This window comes from Marmota flaviventris, chromosome 8 (assembly GCF_047511675.1).
Source record: "Marmota flaviventris isolate mMarFla1 chromosome 8, mMarFla1.hap1, whole genome shotgun sequence".
NCBI classification, from domain to species: Eukaryota; Metazoa; Chordata; class Mammalia; order Rodentia; family Sciuridae; genus Marmota; species Marmota flaviventris.
The window spans coordinates 133002036-133028514 of record NC_092505.1 but is presented as its reverse complement, the minus strand read 5'-3'; the positions used below and the strand labels follow the sequence as shown (position 1 = coordinate 133028514).

At 37.4% G+C, this 26479-nt stretch overlaps 1 protein-coding gene and 1 pseudogene across 1 annotated transcript in view; one reads left to right on the top strand and one right to left on the bottom strand.

The window, feature by feature from the left end:
- The window catches only part of Dock3 (dedicator of cytokinesis 3), a 589868-nt gene that overhangs the window by 982 nt on the left and 562407 nt on the right, over positions 1 to 26479 (top strand). The gene's annotated exons all lie outside the window — the stretch shown is intronic.
- LOC114091506 (transcription initiation factor TFIID subunit 13 pseudogene) lies at positions 9081 to 9511 on the bottom strand (annotated as a pseudogene).

The following is a 26479-nucleotide window of genomic DNA, read 5'->3' as shown; positions in this document are numbered from 1 at the left end:
TTCTTGAAATTTATCATGTTCTTCAAAATTGTGCACAAAATTCAACAAGACTTATGGGAAATATAAAGGAATGGAGAAATCATGCAAAATCAGAGCATTAATGAAAACAAAATTAATACCATGGGAAATAACTTGCTTAGTCTAGTATGGCTGTTCAACCTGAGTAGAAGCCATCTCATATTATATAATGGAGAGGGCATGGAGATAATGCATATGAAAGTGGAGCTCTAATGTTGGGGTACTGTTAAGATGATGTAAGAGGGAGTGCAATCTGCCATGACCCAGGGGCCAAATAAATTTAGAAGTGCACTTTTCAGAAAGTGAGTTTTAGTGTTGCACTTACTTAAAATTTTCTTAAAACAGAAGCATAAATCAGCATTCCTTCATGACAAAAACTTAGCAAAATAAGAATAGAAGGTAATTTTCTTAGCCTGATGAAGAATTGTAGCAACCATCAGTTGTAAAACATCCAATTGTGAATATTCAGTTGTGAAAAATAAATTTCACACTATTCTTAAAATGAGACAAGGATACTTGCCATCACTATTCCTATTGATTAAGATAATAATAATAAAGAATGGAAAGGAAATATTGCAACATTCATTTGTAGATATTATTGTGTATAAAATATCCCAATAAGACCCATTTTAAAAGACTACAAAAATAAGGGAATTTAGTAGGTGTGATGACTAAATGTCAGTATTTTAAAAATACATTTTTATATGTTTACAAAAGAATCAGAAGATTAATTAAAGAAACAATGCTGTTTAGTACTAAAAAACACCAAATGCCAAAGAGTAAATCCAATGGAAAAAAAATCTACATTAAAAAATACAAACATTGATAGAAATGAAAGAAAATCTAAATAAATGAAGGGATTTATCATGTTTATGGATTGAAAGAGTCTTTTGTAAGACTACAAAAAGCACTAACCATGAAGAAAAAATTTGATGTTATGTGTTCTTAAAATGAATATCTTCTGCGGTTCAAAAGATATGAAAGATAAGGAAAAGGCAAGTCTTACAGTGTGTGAGCTATTTGATAATATATGGGTATTTAGAGTATATGAGGAACTACTACAAATCAAAAATTAAAAAACAATCCAGTAGAAGAATAAGCAGGTCTAATAAGTGCTGCACAAAACAGATACCATAGTGGCCTATACATACAGAAATGTGCTTGTTAGTCATTAGGGCAATGCATATTAAAACCATAATGACAGACCACCAAATAACCACTATAATGACTAAAATTCTGGCAGTCCCAAGTGCTAGTGAGTATGTGGAACAACAGATATTTTCACACATGCTTGTAGGAGAGAAAATAGGATTACCATTATGGAAGCTCTTTGGCACTATGTACTAAAGCTGAATGCACATATACCTTATAATTCAGTAGTTATACTCGTAGGTATAAACCCAATAGAAGAATACTCTGCATAGAATGTCAGTAGTAACTTTATTCAGAATAGTCCTAAACTGGGAAAAAAACACCAAATGTTCATCACCAATAGAATAGGTCAGTAAATTGTGCTGTGTTCATGCAATGAAATATGTACATGGAAAGGAAAATGAATTATTGCTACTAAGAATACAGATGAAAACCACAGACATACTCTTGGAAAAAAGAAGCCAGACATAGAGTTGATACTATTTTACACAACAGCATATACATAACAGGTCATATTTGTCAGAATAGTAGTTATCTTTTTCATTTTTCTTCTCAGTACTGGGGATTGAAAACATAGCCTTATTCATGTTAGGCAAGTACTCTATCACTAATCTACAATTTCAGTTTTTTTTTTTTTTTCTGGTGGTGGTGTTGGGAGCAACATCATATTAAAAAGCTTCTGCATGCACAGTAAAGAAAGCTGAAGATTGGGAGAAAATCTTTGCCAGTGACTCCTCTGACAAGGGATTAATATTCAAAATATATAAAAAATTCAAAAAATACCAATCACTCCCAAAGAGTCATTGAATAAATGGACAAAAGAATTAAATAGACATTTCTCAAAAGAAGAAATTAAAAATGGCCAACAAATATATGAAAAAAGTTCAACATCTCTAGCAATCAGGGATATACAAGGACGATTTCTTTTTAATTTTTTTATTTGATGTTTTTTAGATATACCTGACACTAGAGTGTGTTTTGACTTATTATACATACATGGAGTATTCATTTTTCTAATTAGGATCCCATTCTTGTGGTTGTACATGATGTGGTGTTTCACTGGTAGTATATTCATATATGAACATGGGGAAGTTATGTCCAATTCATTTCACTGCCTTTCCTATCTACATTGGGGTTTTATTTCACTCTAGTAGGAACAGCACTCTTCAAAAACACAAATAATAATAAATGTTGGAGAGGGGGGGAAAATGGTACACTCATATATTGATGGAGAGACTACAAATTTGTACAATCTCTTTGGAAAGCAGCAGGGAGACTCCTGAAAAGACTAGGTACCATATGACCCAGCTATTCCACTTATTGATATTTATCCAAAATAACTAATCAGCATACTATAGTTACATGACACATTAATGTTGATAGCAGCACAATTCACAATAGCCAAGTTATGAAACCAGCCCAGGTGTTTCTCAACAGATGAATGTATAAAGATAATGTGATACACACACACACACACACACACACACACACACAAACACACACACACACAGAAGTTTCACTGAACCCTAATAAGAATGGACTTATGTCATTTTCTGGTAAGTGGGTAGAACTGGAGAACATCATCCTACATGAAATAAGCCAGACTCAGAAAGTCAAGGATTGAGTGTTTTCTCTCATATGTGGGAAATTAGACCAATATAAGGGGAAAAAAACTCAGGGAACCCCATAAAAATAGAAGGGAGATCAGTCGAATAGAGGAAGATGATTGAGGGAGAAGGAGGAAAGATGGGAAAAGGAACTGTGGAATGAAATTAATCCAATTATGCTACATACATATATGAATATACCACAGTGAATCCCACCTTTTTGCATATCTATAAAACATCAATTAAAAGAAAACTAAATAAATAGAAGGAAGACCAGCAGAAGAGAAAAAGGAACAGAGGGAGGGAGAAGGGAGGGAAGAAGTAGTACTGGGGTCTGAATTGGAGCAAATCATATTCCATGCATGTATGATTATGTCAAACCTAACTCCACCCCACTATTATGTATAACTATAATTCACTACTAAAAATACAAAAAACAAAAACAAAAAAGTAAAAAAATTTTGTTTTAAAATTGATTTATTGATTGCCAGATCCAGCTTATTGCACTCATAATCTATCAGAAAAGTAATGCACATTTAAAAAATTAAGTTCAATTGTACTTTCAAAGAAAAATATACCCCTTAGTTCAATTGAGTAAATGTTTATTGAGTACTTATATGCAGGGCAGAAAAGAAAGAACATAAACCTTTCCCTGGAGGGACTTACAGCATTGCAGGGAAAAACAGGTACATTAAAAATAACTATAATAAAATGAACTATATATGATGTAGGTATTTAGAAAGCTTGTTGGTGAGGAAAAGATTGGGGAAGGCCTGATAAATGTTTTAAAATAAATATCTCCTAAATAGCTAGGACTTCTTCCTGAATCCATGTTATCACAGACAATGATTGTGGTTCTCAGGTAGATAAAAGTTTAGTCTGTGGAAATGAAAATTCAAAAGGAGTTATACAAAATTTGCTTTTCTTTGTTGTCAAAGAAAGTCTGAACTAATCACACTTCATCCCCCCAACCCTCCTAGCTTTTCATTCTTTCAGATGATTAAAAAGATTTATTGAGACTTTATAGCTGTTCATTCCCTAATAAAGTTATTCTTGTCATCTTTCTACTTTGGTTGACTGGTATATTTTTAAAAATCAGCAGTTTTCAGAACTACTCTTTTTTAAAAAATTATTTTGAGATAGACTTATGTTCAGTTGACCTTTTTTAAGGTCTGCTATCAACATTAATGTGTCATGTAACTAATTTTAAGCTGTCTCCAGCTTAAAATCCTCCTGCCTCAGCCTCTGGATACAGGTGTGTGTCACCATGCCTGACAGTGGTTATATTTTTCTTTTCTTTTCTTTTCCTTTCAATTTCTTTCTTTCTCTTTCATACATGACAATAGTGGAGTGCATTACATTCATAATTATCCATTCACAGCACAATTTTTTGTAACTTTGTATATAAAGTATGTTCACACCAAATTATGCCATTATACATGAACACTCCTGTTTTTTTTTGCATACAATTCTTAATACACCTTTATACCACAATTTATCATATCTCTGTATATAAGGTATGTTGACATCAAATTCACATCTTCATACATGTATTTTGTATACTGATGACCGTCTCCTTCCACCATCCTAGCTATTTCCCTTCTCCCTCCCTTTCCCTCCCCCCATTCCCTATCTAGAGGTAATTTTCCTCCTATTCCCTACCCCACTTTGACTTACCCTCCCCTTATATCAGAGAAAACATTTGGCATTTTTTTGGGGGGGATTGGCCAACTTGATTTAGCATAATCTTCTCTAATGCCATCCATTTCCCTGCAAATGCCATGATCTTATTCTTTTTTAGTGCCGAGTAATATTCCACTGTGTATAAATGCCACATTTTTTTTTTTTTATCCATTCATCCACTGAAAGATATCCAGGTTGGCTCTACAGTTTAGCTATTGTGAATTGTGCTGCTATAAACATTGATGTGGCTGTGACCCTGTAGTATGCTGATTTTATTAGGTCCTTTGGGTATTGTCCGAGAAGAGGAATAGCTGGGTCAAATGGTGGTTTCATTCCCAGCTTTCCAAGGAATCTCCATACTGATTTCCAAATTGGCTACACTAATTTGTAGTGGTTATATTTTTAAGGGTGTATATATGTTGGTGAGTGAGAGAAGATACACGTGGGTTTTGGGATGCTTTTAAAGTTTTATTTATTTGAATAGTGGTCATATAACTGTGTATTCTCTGATAATTTAGGAAGGGAAATACCAATACCAAGATCTGAAACATTTGAATGGAATTGACTTTTGTCTATTTTTGTGTTGAAAATTGTTTTCTAGATCCCATTCCATCCATTTTCTTGGTCAGCTTCCTAAATTTTGTGAAGAAAATCATCTAGGAGTTTGTTGAGAAAAATCAGGGATTTTCTTTTGAGAGTTTAGATGCCTGAAAATGTCTTTATTTTACTCTCATACTTGATTGATAATTTGATTGGGTATAGAATCCTAGATTGAAAATTATTTATTTTCATACATTTCAAGGCATTGCTTCATTTGTTGTTGCATAAAAATATGACATTCTGGATTTTGATCCTTCATTTTCTGAAAGCTTTTGGGCTGTTTTTATTTCTAGGATTCTGACATTTTATAGTGTTATACCTTTGGGTATGTAGTTTTTCCTTCATTTATTACTTATGCTGAATATTCACTGGACCTTTTCAATCTGGAAAATAATGTCTTTACACTTTCAGAATTTTTCTCTTTAATTTTAGTATTTTTTTTCTGTTCTTAGACATCCTGTAACTTGCAAGGTGATCCTCCAATGTAGGCTGATTCTGTAAATTTGTCCTTTTCCTTCTACCTTTTGTATGTTTTATCTTTTATCTCTTTGTCCTAGAATATATAGGTGATATTATCTCTCAAAACCTTAGATTTTTGTTCCTGCTCTTCCATTTTCAAGAGTATTTTCTTTCTACATTATTCTGACTTGGTGGATATAAATCTGTTTTTCTTTTTTGAGGCTATTTCTTCTCTGAGTCTCCTACCTCTCTCTCCTTCATCTTTCTCTGTTTTTGTCTCTGTGTTTTGTGTTTGAGGCTTTGCTTAAGTGACTGATGAACTTTGGTTATGCAGGTTTTGAGGCTGAGGAGGGAAACGTTTCACCCTGATACCTTATCAGGTAACTACCTTGATATCCGCATTTCATTAGATTTTCCTACTCTGCCCCAGCCAAATACTGCTGTACTTAAGCCATTTTTCTTCTCAATTAAGTACAACTACTTTGAGAACTAATTCTTAAGTACTTTACATGGGAGTTTAGATGCTTTATCTCATCTCATTGTCCTAGCTGTAGGGGTTAGAATCTGTTTTCTGTTTGGTGCTGTCTGTCTCTATGCTTGGGCCAAGTTTTCAAGGGGTGACTCTGCAGTTTTCAGACTGTGTGAGAATGGAGGGATATCTAGTTTACTTGTCGGTCAGGACAGAGGAAGAAGTGTAGCATTCTGCTTTTCTTGAAAAGTTTTAACTAGTTTTTTTTTTTTTCTCCTTTGTTTTTCTTTTCAGGTCCATGGCTTCCCAGGCCTTCTGAACTATCTGATGTCCTTAATTCCCAAGATTTTCTAGGGGCTTTTATTTTTATTTTTGGTGGGAATTGACTCCTGTTTGCTTCTCTGTTTGTACACTTAGATCTAAGTATTTGTCTGTCTGCTTTTAAAATTCTAAGAGTTTTAAGTGCTTTGTGTCTGCTTTCATGTAAACAATCTTTTCTTAGGCTACGTGCATTTATTAATTTATTTTTAGTTATTGCAGTTTTATAGAGATTTTTGGAAGGGGGCAGAAATTATCAGTTGTGTTTCATCTAGTTTTTAAGCCGAAATCTAAAATTTAATTTTAAAGATGAATCTGTTTTTTCAGTTATTTAATTGCTGATTAGCTACTGTTTAATACTGAGGGTTACTTTTAGGCTGTATTTTTTTCCTTAAATATTTAAGCATAGCTTTACACTACTACAATGAAGTACCTTAAGCAACTGTATGATGAAAAAGGTTTACTTAGCTCATAATTTTGGAGATTCAAGTCCAAGATCAGCAGGCCCTGTGGATTTGGTGTCTTGAATGCAGGCAGGAGCAAGCAGTTATATCTAAAACTAGGGTAGAGTTGGGGAGAGGGAGAGAGAGAGAGGGGTGTTTTATAATTCCCTTTGAGGGCATGCTCCCGGTGATCTGAGACCTCCTACTAGGTCTTACCTTTTAAAGGTAGAGTTACCTTCTAACACTACCACCCTAGTAGCTTGGGGGACACTCAGTCTACACTCAAACTGTAGCATTCTGCCCAGGTCCTTCAGGGTTCGTGTCCATCCTACAATGCAAAATGTGTTCATTCCGTTCCCAAGAATCCCAGAGTCCTAGTTTGTTTCGGTATTGCTCTGAAGTCCAAGTTCACAGTCTAATCTGTTAGCCCTGGTAGGGAAAAAAAAATAAACAAGTGACATATTTCCAAGGTACAGTGGTGGGACAGGTCCTAGGTGAGTACACCTATTCCAAAAGAGGTGAACAGGGAAATAGAAAGGAGGATTTGGCCCAAAGCAAGACTGAAACCTAGCAGGACAAACATTAAATCCTATAGCTTCATGTCTAGTATCTGGGGCAAACTGCAGTAGGATGTGGTCCCAAAGGACTTGGACAACCCTGCCCTTTCAGCTTTGCTGGTAGCAGCCCATATGGTTACTCTCAGAGGCTTATTTTACTCTCTGCTTTCAGTTTGACCTGATGAGTGCTGCACACCGGCACCTATACCTTCTGGCTATGAGTTGCAGGTTCACTCCAACAACTCCATTAAATAAATATTGCCCCATCCAGGACTCCTAGCAAAGACTTGGATTCATCAGCCCATTGCTTAGCTTCTGAAGATTTCCTCTGAAATGTCTGTGGAAGTAGCTAGGACCACTTAACTCTTGCATTCTGCAAGCCAGCAAAAGCAGCATCATGTGGACCATGCCACACACTTCCACTAGCATGAGTTGCACCTTGGCCCCTGTGAACCACTGCTTTCGTTGTGGAGCCTTTTTCCAGGTAAACTGGATAGGTGGGTGGGGGAGCCCTGGGTACTCGAGGGCTCTTTTCTGAGATGATTTTTGTTGTGTAAAGAATTTGAAAAAAATTTGCACTTCTGTACTTTGTGATGGGAGCAGTGACCTTGCAGATTTATGAGATACTCTGGAGGCAGCTTTCCTTTTGTTCCAATGCAAAGCATTTAGCTTTTTATTTACTATAATCTCTTTAGCAACTGCACCTTCTTGACTGTACCCTTATATGCTTTTTTGCTTCTTTCCTGGCAAGATAGCAGATTTAAAAAAAATTTATTCATTCTGAGTTTTACATTATGCCTATTGGTGATGCCATTGTTTTGAATGCTAGTGTGTGCAGTTAAAGTAACCAAGAAGCAATTTGATGCTTTGTTTTTTTTTTTTTTTCTCTTTAAATGCAATTTTAATCCTTATTTTAAGCTAAGGGCAATACTTTAATGTAGTAAGCTAAATTCACACAAAACCTGTATACTGTGAACTACAAAAGTGTTTTTTGTAGCTACATACAGTTTTAGTCAACTACACATTTCCACAAGTACTTACAAATATGTTAAAAAAACACTATCCCAAATGCTTTATCCTACCATTAGCTCATTAAACATTGCCATTCCTGCTCCTGAAAGTAGATGATTGGGAAAATGAGTTCTAAAACTTAAAAAATAACCTAAGTCCAAAAGGTTTTAAATCAAAAAAGTCTTTCAACATGGAAGCATCAACATAAAACTTTTAAGTTTCTAAAAAAATAAAAATAAAAAAATCACTCTTTAGAAAATATTAAAACAAATTATCATTTAAGACACATAAACATTCTTACAAAAACTTGTAGTTTCAAATATCATCTCCGTAAAAGAAAACCAGTTCACTATCTTTAATAACATCTCAGACCACTGTTGTCTAAAAACTTCAGAATATGTAAGGCATATGTCTCAGCTGTCATAGTCAAAATGACACTTAGATTTCACATATTAAACAGCTATAGTATAGCTTGTAATGGCACAAATATACCTAACACATAAATACTACTTCATCCTTTAGATAGTCAAAAGTCAGAAGGAACTGCATAATATGTAAGGTACTTTAACTTACGTGTAGTCATTAAATTCAGTAATTCAAGTATAGTCATGTAAAGGCAGGCAATTAAAGGCTCAAGGATCACTCTAAAATCAAAGACATGAAAATAAAGGCTGAAAACTTTGTTTCTCCATCTTTCATTTACATGCCTAGATATTAGGACATTACTGAACAAAATACACAATTATTATATATGATTTCCACAGAAGATAATGAAATTTCATGAAGTACAAAAATTATCAAGATCCGTAGTTTGCTTCATCAAATGCTTTTCTAGCTCGTTTCAATTCTTCATTCATGGTAAGCAAGTCTTTAACCCTAGCAAACTTCCTTGGGTCCTTTCGAATCAAGAAGACAATATCTTCAACTTGTACTCGACCTTGTCTTCCAATTGACATTGCTTTGTGAGTCATTTCAGTGATGAACTCTATGACAAGATCTTCAAGAATATCCACTGACTCAGTGTAAGGATTCTGGTCATCCCCAAACCCATACATAATACATCGTAATTCTTTAGAAAAAAGTCTCTTTCTTTTACCCTGTCCACCTTCTGCACCTCCTCCAATTTCTTCATTTTCCTCCTCAAAGGTCGGGTCTTTTTCCTCATCTGCCATCCCACTAGCCCGCCAGCCCACAGCGCCTCGCCCGCTAGCTGCTGGATGGTTTTACTATTTCCAATTTGATGCTTTGTTGTTGAGATATTTCCTCTGCCACATATCCTAGTTCTTCATCATCATTATCATCATCATCATCATCATCATTATTGATTGATTGATTGATAGATTGATTGAAACAGGGTCATTCTATGTTGCCCAGACTGGCTTGGAACTCCTGGGCTCAAGTGATCATCCTGCCTCAGTTTCCTCATTAGCTGGGTCTATAGGCATCTCCCACCACACCCAGCTCCAGTTTAATACTTTTAAATTAGGCCTTCCATAAAGCTCTAGGGCATGGACACTGTTCAGCCAAATTCTTTGCAATAATGTGACAAGGGTGTCCTTCACTCTAATATCCAATAGAATATTCTTCATTTATCTTTGAGACCTTTTCATCATGGCTTTACTGTCTACATTTCTTTCAGCATTCTGATTATGACTACTAAGTTGGTCTTTAAGATATTTCTAGCTCTTTACTAGTTTCCTTGTTATCTGAGCCCTTAATAGAATCACTTGTAATTCTCTGTTTAAAATTCCAATGCTGCCTTCACATTTTTAGGCATAATAGTAATTTTAGGTATTAATAGTAATGATCCTACCCTCTTTGACAGTTTTACTGTATAAGTTAGCTTTTTGTTATTATAATGAAATATCTAAGACAGGATGTTTCATAAAGAAAAGAAGTTTATTTTGTTGTATAGTTTTGGAAGCTGAATATCTAAGCAATATGGTATAGGCTTATAAGTGTCTCCCTTGGGGTTGAATCATGGTGGGAGTGTATATATGAGCAAGTGGTCACATTTCAAACTGAAGTTCAGAGAGAGGAGGGTGGAGAAGGAGGTGGAGGAGGAGGAAAAAGAGGGAGGGAGGGGAGAGAGAGAGAGAGAGAGAGAGAGAGAGAGAGAGAGAGAGAGAGAGAGAGAGAGAAAACATGCGTATGTGCATGCGTGCGTGACTGGGGTCCCATAATCTCCTTTGAAGACAGACTTTGAAAGACCAGAGGGCCTATCACTGTGCTCTGTCTATTAACGTTCTACCATACCCTCCAGTACCAAGCCCTTAATATAATGAACCATTGGGCAACAGTCACATTACACTCAAACTGTAGTGCCTGCTCTTCTAGTTATCTTACTTACTAGTTCTTTTTTAAAGACAAAAAGAGGAATAACCTAACATATCGTGAATACCTAGTATTAAACAACAAAAACAGTTCAGGAAATATTTCCTCATTATTCTGGGTTCAGAAGAATATCATCATTGTGAATATAAGTACTAAGTTGGCAGTGAGTAAAGGGCCCCTTTACATTAGTGGAGTAGCTCCTGTACCGTGGGTACAAATATATCACAGTTTCTTTATCCATTCATCTGTTGAAGGGCATCTAGGTTGGTTCCACAATTTGGCTCTTATGAATTGTGCTGCAATGAACATTGATGTAGTATGTTATTTTTAAGTCCTTTGGGTATAGACCAAGGAGTGGGATAGCTGGGTCAAATGGTGGTTCCATCCCAAGTTTTCTAAGGAATCTCCATTACTGCTTTCCAGATTGGCTGCACCAATTTGCAGTCCTACCAGCAATGTATGAGTGTGCCTTTCCCCCAACATCCTCACCAACACTTACTCTGATCTTTTCAAGTTTTGCTTCATTGTCTTGATTTGTGGTCCATAGTCTGCTTTGATCTTGGGTCTTTCATATTCCTCCTATAGATGTCTCACTTGATTCCAGCTTCTACTTTACTTTGAGCATTTCATTTTTAGTCTGATTTGACTTATTTCTCTGTTCTTGTGTTGCCTGTAGCCCTAAGTTTGATGCCGGCTTTTCTATAAGAGCGTTGCTATGATGAAGCTCATTTTTTTCCCTGAGTTTTATTATGGTATAGTTTCACATGTTTTAAATAGTGGATTTCTCTCTCAAAGTGAAATTGAATAAACTATTCCTTAAATTAGTCAAAGATTAAAAAAATGATCTTTTATCCAAAGGGATCTAAGCATTATAAATGTTGATTAATTTTTAATGCTTTTTTTGGTGAGCAGTGCGAATCCAAATGTTCATAGTTATTTTGTTTGCAGAGGGAGAAGTGATGCATTCAGTATTTATGTTTCTCAAGGTGAGTCAGTAAGTAGACAGGATCAGCCAGGGTTTAGTCATCTAGAAGTAAGACTATTTTGTGCTAAATTTTTATGTTTAAATATGATTTCCTTTTTCTCATCTTGTCTTATAATATTAAGACTAAGAATTAATAGCATCAAAAGTTGAAAGAAGCTATTCAATTGTTATCATGTTATTGAAAATTATGTAGCAAAGAATTAAGGATACTACTAGGTTGGAAACTATTTTTATTACTCTCTACTGTACTTTGGTGGGTTAATATTCCCTGCCATTTACTAATGATATCTAAAATATTCAGTTTTAAAGAGCTTATATGGATAAAGTTTACATCTTTCTGATGAAAAGAAAGACTTATATCTATAAAAATATCTATTAATTTTAAGAAATGGTTTATATACAAAAATCATCATGGAATTTGAAATTAAAGTACTTAGTGTGCATTTGTATAATATAGGCCTAATTATTTAACATTATTTATATGCCTTTGAACAATTTTACATATGCTTGTAAATTAAGTTAATGTTTAAAAATAAATAAGAATTTTATTTATGCTCAGTACCCACTATGTTCTGAGGAATAATAGATAATACACATTCATTATTTTAACTAGTTCTCACAATAGCCTTGTGAAACATTACCACCTTTAATAGTTGAGAAAACTAAAGCTTAAAGATGCTGAAGGGAACATAGGTGGGATGTGGCAGAACGAGGGTTAGGATTCTCCTTGTCTGCCCTGAGTATTAAGCTATTTGAAATTCACTGAGTGACTAGTTTTGGAAAGACCAATTATATAAGAGTTCAATTATTATCTTGAGATTTCTTTCTTTCTTTTTGCAAAAATTTTGTTATGATAAATTTTTATTACCATTGTTAGTACTATTTTTAGGAAGAATTTCATCAGTGCTATTATACTCTAGCTAGCCCTCGTTGAGCCCTCACTAGTGACCTTCCACACACTTTGCATTCGGAATTTCTCATAAGCTTCCCTTTTGCAGATGGGGAAGCTGCAAAATAATAACACACATCTTTCTTATAAAAGCTTTATTTATTTTTACCATTTATATGCCACATGATCCTGGGTAAATTCTCTAGCAAAAGCACCAGTTTGTACAATTTAATATTGAAATAAAATTGCCAGTCTCCTAGGATGGTTGAGCATGTTTGTAAAAAACATTTTCCCTGGTATACATGCTACCCAACAAATGTTTACTGAGTCTGATTTTGAGGATAGAAGGAACCAGAGGTATCATAGGATCTTTTTTGACCAGTCCTTATTCTATGAACTTATAGTTGATTTCCCAGGACCCACCTTACCCACTCAGAGGTATTAGTTCCAGATGGTTATGGCAGAGACTTATCTGGAAAAGTGTAGCTAGTCTAGAGTAATTCTTTATCTTCTCTTTGATTTATGAAACCTATTCTGGGATGTAATTAGAATAGGCTACCTTTGAGGAGAAGGGCAGGATGGGCATTCATGGAATCATAATCTGAGATGATCTCATTGAGGAAGCATAGACACTTATTGCCACCGTTATTGATACTTTCCTCAGTATGTAAGTCAGTAGAGTTGGGCCAAGGGGCCAACATGATATTAATCTTGAGATCCATTTTTAAAGTCTATTGGGTTATGTGGACTTGTTCTTTCTCATAGTAGTTTACTAAGTGGATGAATGAACATTTAGTGTATTTATGATTTTTACTGTTTTTGGATACAACCAATTGTGGCTGTTAAATTATGGTTTTCTGGTCATCAGGAAAGTTTTCATTCATGGAGCATTAAATGGGAGTTTTTTGTTTTTGATTCTCAATAATGTTGACTTTTGATTTTTGAGAAGTTTTTATAATTGTTAAGTTCCAGTTTCTTTTTTTCTACATTTTTTATTGGTGCATTGTAGTTGTACATATTGATGGGGTAAATGAGTTTTTAAACTTAGTAACAGAATGTAGGCTATCTGAAAAAGAAACCTTAGGGTTTGAAGTTTTATATATATATAAGTGTTTGCTTCCTCCTGGGTCTTGAGGATAGCTTGTAACAGGCAGGGAAGGATTGTAATTTGTTTCATAGTTCTGTATATGGTAATTTCAGAAATCAGATTTATCAGGATTTCAAAATGGTGTTGATAATTTAAATCTCTGATAGGCTTTGATGAGTGGTTCCAGGAAATCAACCTGATAGATCTTTTCTTTTTGTGTTCTCAAGTCTTACCTATTCATTGCCATTTCTGAGTGTATATGGATATACCTTTGGCTTTGTGGAGAGAATAATGGGATAGATGTTGGGACTAGAAATAGAACTGTGATTCTATTTCTAGTTGTGTTGTGGATTATTTATTGATGATAAGCATGCTTCAATTTCTCCTTCTGTAAAATAAGTCAGATAGCATTTTTTTTTTTTTTGGTACTAGGGATTGAACTCAGAGGCAGTCGACCACTGAGCCACATCTCCAGCCCTATTTTGTATTTTATTAGACACATGGTCTCATGGAGTTGTTTAGCACCTCACTTTTGCTGAGGCTGGCTTTGAATTTGCAGTCCTCCTGCATCAGCCTCCCAACACTAGGATTACAGGTGTGTACCATTGTGCCTGGCCAGATAGCTATAGTTAATGGAAATTTTAGGTGGATAAATTAACTAATATTCTTTGAGCTATTACCAAGAAAATCACAGTTTATATTCAGGTATGCCATTGATGATGTTTCTCCCAATTTTTCCATTATAGTTTACTTGCATGTTCCTGTTGGGACTCATTAAAGAAGGCATATCTTTGTATTATTATATATTTAATTCCTTTTTTAATTTGAAATGTCCATAAAATAGCAAACTGTGTAAAAACAAATGTTATACCATTTACATCTACATAAATGTTGTCATTATAATAGGCACTTTAGCAGATTATATAATTATTTTTAAAATATTGATGTTTTATCAAAAAGTATTTGGAATTCTGAACTGGGGTTGTGGCTCTGTGCTAGAGTACTTGCCTAGCACATGTGAGGTACTGAGTTTGATCCTCAGCACCAAACAAAATAAATAAATAAAGGTATTGTGTCTATTTTAAAAAAAGTATTTGGAATTCCTCTCAGAATAAGCTTACGAACTGTCAAAAGTAAAAATTGGCTGCCATGTTGAAAAGATTGTTTGGAAGCTTTTGGGTTACAATGGACTACTGCGTATTTGCATTTAATTTTACTTCTTGCTAAAATACCATGAAAACAAAAATACACAAGGGAAAGAAAAATTGGAAAGGAACTGAAAGAGTGGAAACCTTGACTTAGCAAATTTGAGACAGCTGAATCCCAAGCTGCTAGAGGGAAAAACTTAAAACTAACCTCATTTACACACTATATCTTCAGAAGTCATAGGATATTATAGCCCAAGATATTTCGAACTGAGAATGAATATGTGTAGGTCTTCTTCACTTCATCTAATTTAGTAGCTGTCTTTCTCTGATTCCATCAGCAGTTTTGAGGTCTATTTTTTCATTAAGTTTAAATAGAGTATCTCATGATTTAATGTGGAGTTGAGGAAATGGATTCCATACTGCAAACTGGATTTCGTAACAGTAGACTTACTGAATGTTAAGTACTGAAACTTCTAGTCTTCATTCTACATGTGGCTCTTGAAATTCTGGCAGCCAGACCATAATCTTTTAAGCAGAAGCAGTCTGTCCAGGGCAAGAAGGGCCTGCACATGCTAACTGTGCCAGCTTTTTGATTTATTGCCTCTGAGTTTTAACACACTCCTGTTAGAGTCGGTAAACAAGTCAAAATAACACCTGGCATTTTGCCAGGGGAATGTTAGAGTTCATAAACAAGTCTGGATGGTGCCTGGCAAAATGCCAGAGGGAGTGGTTTGAGAAGTAACAAAAGCGAGCCATTAAGTGTGGAGATTCCTTATTGGTTGACTGATGTATCTAGTTTATGCTAATTAGATAAGCTGTGTGGAATGTATAAATACTGCTCCTGTCCTGCAATAAACGGCTCCTACTCCTGCTGTATCAATCTACACAAGTCGTTCGTCACCCCCCGGTTATTTGCTGCAGCCAGACTGCGGCACACTCCTTTTGGCTTTTCTGTATAATACTAGAGCTGGAGTCAGTATGTGACAAGGTACATTTCTTGTCCCCCCCCCAGAGTTTTTAACTGACATATTCGAGTTGTACGTGTTTATGAGATTTGTTGTTACATGTTCACTCATGTGACTCAACACAATATAATTTGACCAGTATCACTCTCCAGCACTTCATTCATCCCTCCCACCCCTTGGTTTCTATCCTCTGCTGATCTTTGTTTGATTTTTTTTTTTTTGAAACTAGCGGTCGAACCAGGGCTTTGCGAATGCAAGGCAGATGTTTTGCCACTGAGCTACATCCCAGCCCTCCCTTTGATTTTAAGGAGATCCACCTTCATCTTTTTCTTTCTCTCTAGCTTCTGCATATGAGAGGAAACATACAAACCTTACTCTTCTGAGTTTGACTTATTTCCCTTAACATCATGGTCTTTAGTTCCATCCATTTTCCTGCATGTTGAGAGCCACAGCCGAAGGGGCCCCAGCAAACTTCCAGCTGCCAGCAATCCAGCTGCCGGCTGATGATTGGCTCACAGCGGCCCCAGCAACATCTAGCTGATTGGCTCCTCGGCCCCAGCAACATCTAGCTGATTGGCTCCTCTGCGGTGATGCTCATTGGACTGTTTCCCTGCCCTTTCAGACCACGGAGCTGCTCATTGGGGGACTTTTTTGGCTCCGCCCACGTGACCCAGCCAATCGGCCTCAAGAGCAGGAGGATTGTGGGAGGTGGAGAGAAGCTTGTGGGGGGAGAGAGAGGCTTGTGAAAAGCCGATGGTGGCAGTTGGGCTCTGAGGGGTTTTTCCTGAGAGGCTGTTTGTTTGGCGTGTTTGGTTCTAAAAATAAAGTTAGTTTCTTTTGACAAGTGGCTTCTGATTGTGCCCAGCCAGACTGCGGCACTGCAAATGCTGCAATTTCACTTTTCTGTTTGGCTGAATAAAACTCCATTGTGTATATAGACCACATTTTCTTTGTTGTATTTAAACAAATTTGTTCTTTTTAAAATAATTATCTTCTCTCAGGTACTACTCATATGTGGCATTTAAAAAACTGGGATGCACAAACTAGCCCAAAATATATACCTGCAAATTGGAACAACGTTTTTGTTTTGGTGTTTAGCTTTTTTTTTTTATTATTTTTTTTATTGGTTGTTCAAAACATTACAAAGCTCATGACATATCATCTTCCATACATTTGATTCAAGTGGGTTATGAACTCCCATTTTTTACCCCAAATACAAGTTGCAGAATCACATCGGTTACACATCCACATTTTTACATAATACCATATTAATGACTGTTGTATTCTGCTACCTTTCCTATCCCCAACTATCCCCCCTCCCCTTCCCTCTCATCTTCCCTCTCTACCCCATCTGCTGTTGTTTAATTCTCTCCCTTGTTTTTTTTTTCCCCTTTCCCCTCACAAACTCTTATATGTAATTTTGTGTAACAATGAGGGTCTCCTTCCATTTCCATACAGTTTCCCTTCTCTCTCCCTTTCTCTCCCCCCACTCGTCTCTGTTTAATGTTAATCTTTTCCTCATGCTCTTCTTCCCTGTTCTGATCTTAGTTGCTCTCTTTATATCAAAGAAGACATTTGGCATTTGTTTTTTAAGGATTGGCTAGCTTCACTTAGCATAATCTGCTGTAATGCCATCCATTTCCCTGCAAAATCCATGATTTTCTCGTTTTTTAGTGCTGCGTAATACTCCATTGTGTATAAATGCCACAGTTTTTTAATCCATTCATCTATTGAAGGGCATCTAGGTTGATTCCAAAGTCTAGCTATTGTGAATTGTGCTGCTATGATCATTGATGTGGCAGTATCCCTATAGTATGCTCTTTTAAGGTCCTCAGGGAATAGACCGAGAAGGGCGATAGCTGGGTCAAATGGTGGTTCCATTCCCAGCTTTCCTAGGAATCTCCATACTGCTTTCCATATTGGCCGCACCAATTTGCAGTTCCACCAGCAATGTACAAGTGTACCCTTTCCCCCACATCCTCGCCAGCACTTATTGTTGCTTGACTTCATAATGGCTGCCAATCTTACTGGAGTGAGATGGTATCTTAGGGTGGTTTTGATTTGCATTTCTCTGACTGCTAGAGATGGTGAGCATTTTTTCATGTACTTATTGATTGATTGTATGTCCTCCTCTGAGAAGTGTCTGTTCAGGTCCTTGGCCCATTTGTTGATAGGGTTGTTTGTTATCTTATTGTTTAATTTTTTGAGTTTTTTGTATATTCTGGATATTAGGCTCTATCTGAAGTGTGAGGAGTAAAAATTTGTTCCAAGGATGTAGGTTCCCTATTTACCTCTCTTATTGTTTCTCTTGCTGAGAAAAAACTTTTTAGTTTAAGTAAGTCCCATTTGTTTATTCTTGTATTTAACTCTTGGGCTATGGGTGTCCTATTAAGGAATTTGGAGCCGGACCCCACAATATGTAGATCGGAGCCAACTTTTTCTTGTATCAGGTGCAGAGTCTCTGATTTGATATCTAGCTCCTTGATCCATTTTGAATTAACTTTTGTGCATGGCGAGAGAAAGGGGTTCAGCTTCATTTTGTTGCATATCGATTTACAGTTTTCCCAGCACCATTTGTTGAAGATGCTATCCTTTCTCCATTGCATGCTTTTAGCGCCTTTATCAAATATAAAAAAGTTGTAATTTTGTGGATTGGTCTCTGTGTCCTCTATTCTGTACCATTGGTCCACCTGCCTGTTTTGGTACCAGTACCATGCTGTTTTTGTTACTATTGCTCTGTAGTACAGTTTGAAATCTGGTATCGCTATACCTCCCGATTCACACTTCTTGCTTAGAATTGCTTTTGCTATTCTGGGTCTTTTGTTTTTCCATATGAATTTCATGATAGCTTTATCTATTTCTACCAGAAATGCCATTGGGATTTTGATTGGCATTGCGTTGAACCTGTAGAGAACTTGGGTAATATCGCCATTTTGATGATGTTGGTTCTGCCTATCCATGAACAGGGTACATTTTTCCATCTTCTAAGATCTTCTTCTCTCTCTCTCTTTAGGGTTCTGTAGTTTTCATTGTATAAATCTTTCACCTCTTTTGTTAGGTTGATTCCCAAGTATTTTATTTTTTTGAGGATATTGTGAATGGGGTGGTTTTCCTCATTTCCATTTCAGAAGTTTTGTTGCTGATATACAGGAATGCCTTTGATTTATGTGTGTTGATTTTATATCCTGCCACTTTGCTGAATTCATTTATTAGTTCTAGTAGTTTCTTTGTAGACCCTTTTGGGTCTTCTAGGTATAGGATCATATCTTCCGCAAATAGTGATATTTTAAGTTCTTCTTTTCCTATTTTTATGCCTTTAATTTCTGTTGTCTGTCTAATTGCTCTGGCTAGTATTTCAAGGACTAAATTAAATAGAAGTGGTGAGAGAGGGCATCCCTGTCTTGTTCCAGATTTTAGCGGGAATGCCTTCAGTTTTTCTCCATTTAGAATGATGCTAGCCTGAGGCTTAGCATATATAGCTTTTACAATGTTGAGGTAAGTTCCTGTTATTCCCAGTTTTTCTAGTGTTTTGAACATAAAAGGATGCTGTACTTTGTCGAATGCTTTTTCTGCATCTATCGAGACGATCATATGGTTCTTATCTTTAAGTCTATTGATGTGGTGAATAATATTTATTGATTTCCGTATATTGAACCAACCAGGGATGAATCCTAGTTGATCATGGTGCACAATTTTTTTGATATGCGTTTGTATTCGATTCACCAGGATTTTATTGAGAATTTTTGCATCTATGTTCATTAGAGATATTGGTCTGTAGTTTTCTTTCTTTGAAGTGTCTTTGTCTGGTTTCGGGATCAGGGTGATGTTGGCCTCATAGAAAGAATTTGGAAGAGCTCCTTCTTTTTCTATTTCTTTAAATAGCTTGAAAAGTATTGGTATTAATTCTTCTTTGAAGGTTTTGTTAAACTCCGCTGTATACCCATCCGGTCCAGGGCTTTTCTTGGTTGGTAGTCTTTTGATGGCTTCTTCTATTTCTTCCTTTGTTATTGGTCTGTTTAAATTGTATGTGTCTTCCTGACTCAATCTGGGCAGCTCATATGACTTAAGAAATTTATCGATGTCTTCACTGTCTTCTATTTTATTAGAATATAGGGTTTCAAAATACTTTCTAATTATCTTCTGTATTTCTGTAGTGTCTGTTGTGATATTGCCTTTTTCATCCCTTATGTTTGTGATTTGAATTTTCTTTCTTCTTCTCTTTGTTAGCATGGTTAAGGGTCTGTCGATCTTATTTATTTTTTCAAAGAACCAACTTTTAGTTTTATCGATTTTTTCAATGTTTTTTTTGGTTTCAATTTCGTTGATTTCCGCTCTGATTTTAATTATTTCTTGTCTTCTGCTCTATTTGCTGTTGTTTTGCTCTTCCTTTTCTAGGGTTTTGAGATGTAGTGTGAGTTCGTTTATTTACCTCCTTTTTTTGAGGAATGAACTCCAGGAAATGAATTTCCCTCTTAAAATTGCTTTCATTGTGTCCCATAGATTCTGGTATGTTGTGTCTGAATTGTCGTTTATCTCTTAGAATTTTTTGATTTCCTCCTTTATGTCTTCTGTAACCCATTGATCATTCAGTAACATATTGTTTATTTTCCATGTGATGCAGGATTTTTCCTTCCTTCTTTTATCATTGATTTCCAGTTTCATTCCATTATGATCAGATATGGTGCATGGTATTATCTCCACTCCTTTATATTTACTAAGAGTTGCCCTATGGCATAATATATGATCTATCTTTGAGTAAGATCCACGTGCTGCTGAGAAGAACGTGTATCCACTTGATGATGGTTGATATATTCTATATATCGGTTAAGTCTAGGTTATTGATTGTGTCATTGAGTTCTATAGTTTCTTTATTCAGCTTTTGTCTGGAGGATCTGTCTAATGGCGAGAGCGGTGTGTTGAAGTCACCCATAATTATTGTGTTGTGGTCTATTTGACTCTTGAACTTGAGGAGAGTTTGTTTTATGAACGTTGCAGCTCCATTGTTTGGTCCATACAAATTGAAAATTGTTATGTCTTGTTGGTGGATGGTTCCTTTTAACAGTATATAGTGTCCTTCTTTATCCCTTTTGATTAACTTAGGTTTGAAGTTGATTTTATTCGATATGAGTATGGCCACTTCTGCTTGCTTCCGAGGGCCATGTGAGTGGTATGATTTTTCCCAACCTTTTACCTTCAGCCTGTGTATGTCTTTTCCTGTCATATGAGTCTCCTGAAGGCAGCATATTGTTGGATTTGTTTTTTTGATCCAGGTTACTAGCCTATGTCTCTTGATTGGTGAGTTTAGGCCATTAACATTTAAGATTACAATTGAAATATGGTTTGTAAATCCAGTCATGTTTATTTATTTATTTATTTTAGTTTGGCTAGTTTTTACTTTTTGGTTATTTTCCTCCCCCTTTACTGAGATACCTCCTGCTGTTAGTTTTGGGCACTATTTTTCAATTCCTCTTCTTGTAGTATTTTGCTCAGAATGCTTTGCAGTGCTGGTTTTCTGGCTGTGAATTCTTTTAGCTTTTGTTTATCATGAAAGATTTTAATTTCATTGTCAAATCTGAAGCTTAATTTTGCTGGATACAGTATTCTTGGTTGGAATCCATTATTTTTCAGCGTTTGAAATACATTGTTCCAGGATCTTCTCGCTTTCAAAGTCTGTGATGAAAAATCAGCCGTTAACCTAATTGGTTTACCCCTGAATGTAATCTGCCTCCTTTCCCTCATGGCTTTAATATTCTCTTCTTGTTCTGTATGTTGGCTATCTTCATAATTATATGTCTTGGAGTTGGTCTATTACAGTTTTGTATGTTTGGGGTCCTGTAGGCTTCCAGGATTTGGCAATCCATTCCATCTTTCATCTCTGGGAAGTTTTCTAGGATTATTTCATTTAATAGGTTGTCCATTCCTTTGGTTTGAATCTCTGTGCCTTCTTCTATCCCAATGACTCTCAAATTTGGTTTTTTGATGAGATCCCATATCTCTTGGATAGATTGCTCGTGAGATTTAAGCATCTTTTCTGTGTTGACTATATTCTTTTCAAGTTGATAAACTTTGTCTTCATTATCTGATGTTCCGACTTCTATTTGATCTAGTCTATTTGTAATATTCTCGTTAGCGTTTTTAATCTGGTTTATGGTTTCTTGCATTTCTAAAATTACTGTTTGTTTTTTTTTTTAAGATCTCTATCTCCTGGTAAAGCTCGTTCTTTGCAGTTTGAATTTGTTTGTTTAGTACGTTTTCAAAATATACTTTCAATTCTTGGACTTGCTGTCCTATGTCTTCTCTAAAATTCCGTTCCATCTGAGTTAGGTATGCCTTGATTTCTTTCCCTGTCCATGTTTCTGATGCTTCTAGGTCCTCCTGTAGATTTACGTTGTCCTGCATTGTTTGTACTCCTTTTTTCCCTTGTTTTTTCATGATGTTCACGTTACTTTCCAGCTCTATTTGATTGCTGTGTTTCTGCTCTCTTGTATAGATTTGTTTTGGTTTTGTATATCTCTGTTGTCTCTCCTTTGTTTTGGTAGACTATGCCTGCTAAAGTGGATTCCGCTGGGAAGGAATTCCGACGGCCGAGCTCCAGTGACGTCACCTCTCTGCTATGGCTGGCCCCAGGCTCCTTGTGTCCGAATGGGGGGGTGGGACTGGACTTTTTTCCCTTGTTTTTTCATGTTGTTCACGTTACTTTCCAGCTCTGTTTGACTGCTTTGTAACTGCTTTCTCCTATACATTTGTTTTGGCTTTTTTTATCTCTGTTGTCTCTCCTTTGTGGTGGGAGATTATGCCTATAGATGTTGGGCTTTATTGTACTTTAGAGCTGATTCATTCCATTTATAAAGGGCTTCTGGATTTTGTATGCATATAGTGATTTGTCTTTTGTTCTTAGGACTTTAGGTAAGGTGCTATGAAGGTATAAGGGTTAGTATGTCTTGGCTACTTTAGAAAATTGCTCTACTGAAGGGAGATACTAACCGTCGATTGGATCAGGGTGTTGGTAGTAGCTAGGTATTTAGGAGCAGTATAGACGGCCTCGAAACATTTACCTATTTGCATTTAGACAGTTACACGAAATGGAGGACGTAATGCTTGGGATGAAAGTTGGGGGAAAGGGGAAGGAAGGTGCTCTTGAAAAGAAAGAAGGAGAGGGAGATAGATAGCATAGAGGAGAATGGAAAGAACAATAAAACTTGGAAGGGGAGAGAAAGAGGGAAAAAGGGAGAGAAAAAATAAAATAAAATAAGAAATAAAATTAGGTCTTAGAGATCCATTTTCTTCTCTTCCTGTAGGCAAAGCTGTGCCCTCCGGGCTGAGTTTTGCCCTCAATGTGTCAACAGCAATACCTGTAAGGCGGCTCCTGGGAGCCTCTCAATCCTGTTGGTCCAGAGCCGTTTCACTTCTATGGCCCCTCCTCCCCTTCCTCCTGCCAGCCAGCCAGGTCCTGCTCACCAGAGGCGGTTCTCCAAGGATTTGGTTACACTTTCAGCCCCACCGAGTGCTCTATTTCCCTAACGACTGAGCACTCTCTCTGTCATTCATCTAAGCCCCAGTGCTGTGGAGCTGTGGTCTGGGAGTCAATAGTTTAATTTTTCCGGACCCCTTTGGTGGGCACACCTTTGGAATCTGGCAGCTAAGACCATTGGTGTTGCCGCTGGTGGTAATGGAAGTTGGTGGTCGAGGATCCCCTCTGCTTCCCTCAGCCCCTACAATCATGACCACTCCGCTGGCGGTAGGAGGAGTTGGGGGTCTGGAGTGTCCTCTGTTTCCCTCCGCCCCTACCGTCACGCCCTCTCAGTTGGCGGTTGGGGGAGTTGGGGGTGGGGAGTCTTCTCTGCTTCCCTCCGCCCCTACAGTCACGCCCATGTCACTGGCAGTAGTGGCAGTTGGGGGTCGAGAGTCCTTTGGCCCTTACGGTCATGCCCACGGAGAGATTTTGAAGTTTCCCTGTTGTTTGTATCTGATGTGGGTGGGAGTCACACACCTGCTAAAGTAGATTCCGCTGGGAAGGAATCTCTTTGGCCGAACTTTGGTGACTTCCCCTCTCTGCTATGGCGGGCCCCTGGCTCCTTGCTAGAGTGTCCGAAGGGAGGGGTGGAACTGGCTTGCCTCTGGTCTGACACAATCTCTGGTTTTAGTTCCCAGTTCGCTGTTTCATAAAGGCTTGGTTAGATTCCCTTCACGTTGTCTCGGGGCGGGGGAGCTGTTTGCCGGGTGGGCGGGGCCGTTAGCAGAGCCGGGAGGGCTCGTGCCGTCTGCCGGGCCAGGTGGGGACCCTTCTGCGCCGGGCCGCCGGGGGCCGCCTGCAGAGCCGGGCGGCGGTGGCCGCGGGCGGGGCCGCCAGCAGAGCTGGGAGGGCGGGGGGCCGTTTGCCGGGTGGGCGGGGCCGTTTGCCGAGCCGGGAAGGCACAGGCCGTCTTCCAGGCCAGGCGGGGACCCTTCTCTCCGCACCAGGCTGCCGGGGGCCGCTTGTAGAGCTGGGCAGGCGGCGGCTGCGTGGCTAAGAGCCGGGCGGGCGGGGTGGCCGATCACAGAGCGAGCGGGGCCGCCAGGAGAGCCGGGCCGCTGGGGGCCGCTTGCAGAGCCGGGCGGGCGGTGGCCGCGGGATTGGACTTCTGCGCCCTTGTGGCCGGCCAAGATTCACTTGTCTGGGACAAACTGTCACTTCTAATAAACTTACTAATTCCCGGCAAGTCTCCTTTCAGCGCAATTTTGCTAGAAGTTCCTCAGTAGGTAGAATGTAGCTGTTTTAATGGGTCTTTCTGATCTCGTTAATGTGGAGATACTGAAAGTGCTGCTTCATCGCTGGCCGCCATGTTGGATCTTCCTGGTGTTTAGCTTTTTGAGTTCTTTATATACACATTATTAGGCTGGAGTTGTAGGTCAGTGGTAGAGCACTTGCCTAACTCATGTGAGGCACTGGGTTCCATCCTCAGCACCCCATACAAATATAAAAATAAAATAAAGATATTGTGTCCATCTACAACTAAAAATATTTTTTAAAATCACAGTATTTCATAAATAAATAGTATGTAATATTGTCACTGTTTTTTTTTTTTTCACAATTTCACACTGATATGTGTCATTACTAATGGTAAAAGAAAATTATGATTTTTTTGGCCCATGATTACTAGGTTAATACAAATAACCATCAAGATTTACTTTTAGTTTTATATATCAGTCAATTATATTTTTTTAAATTTATTATATGACAGCGGAATGCATTACAATTCTTATTACACATATGGAACACAATTTTTCATATCTCTGGTTGTATATATAATATATTCAAACCAATTGATGTCTTCATACCTGTACTTTGGATAATAATAATAATCATCACATTCCACCATCATTAATAATCCCATGCCCCCTCCTTTACCCTCCAACCCCTCTGCCCTATTTAGAATTTGTCTATTCCTCCCATGCTCCCGTGCCCTATCCCACTATGAATCAGCCTCCTTATATCAGAGAAAACATTCAGCATTTGTTTTTTTGGGGTTGGCTACCTTCACTTAGCACTATCTTTTTTTTTTAAGAGAGAGAGAGAGATAGAGAGATAGAGAGGGAGAGAGAGAATTTTTAATATTTATTTTTTAGTTTTGGGCAGACACAACATCTTTGTTTGTATGTGGTGCTGAGGATCGAACCCGGGCCGCACGCATGCCAAGCGAGCAGGCTACCACTTGAGCCACATCCCCAGCCCTTAGCATTATCTTTTCTAACTGCATCCATTTACCTTCAAATGCCGTGATTTTATTGTCTTTTATTGCTGAGTAATATTCCATTGTGTGTATATGCCACATTTTTTTTTATCCATTTATCTATTGACGGGCATCTAGATTGGTTCCATTGTTTAGCTATTTATTTATTTAGCTATTGTGAATTGTGCTGCTATAAACATTGATATGGCTGTGTCCCTGCAGTATGCTGTTTTTAAGTCCTTTGGGTATAGACTGAGGAGAAGGATAGCTGGGTCAAGTGGTTGTTTCATTCCCAGTTTTCCAAGAAATCTCCATACTGCTTTCTATATTCGCTGCACCAATTTTCAGACCCACCAGCAGGATATGAGTGTACCTTTTCCCTCATATCCTCGCCAACACTTATTGTTGTTTTTATGCATAATAGCTGCCATTCTGACTGGAGTGAGAAGAAATCTTAGAGTGATTTTGATTTGCATTTCTCTAATTGCTAATGATGATGAACATTTTTTTTTCATGTTTTTATTGATTAATTGTACATCATCTTCTGAGAAGCGTCTCTTCAAGTCCTTGTCCCATTTATTGATTGGGTTATTTGTTGTTTTGGTATTTAGCTTTTTGACTTCTTTATATACCCTAGAGTTTAGTGCTCTATCTGATGTGTGAGGGATAAAGATTTGCCCCCAAGATAAAGGCTCTCTGTTCACCTCACAGATTGTTTCTTTTGCTGAGAAGAAACTTTTTAGTTTGAGTCTATCCCATTTATTGATTCTTGATTTTAATTCTTGCACCACAGGAATTTTCTTAAGGAAGTTGGGGCCTAATCCCACATGATGGAGGTTAGAGCTTACTTTTTCTTCTGTTAGATGCAGGGTCTCTGGTTTAATTGCTAAGTCCTTGATTTATTTTGAGTTGAGTTTTGTGCATGGTGAGAGATAGGGGTTTAATCTCATTTTGTTGCACATGGAGTTCCAGTTTCCCCAGCACCATTTGTTGAAGAGGCTATCTTTTCTCCAATGCATGTTCTTGGCACCTTTGCCTATATAA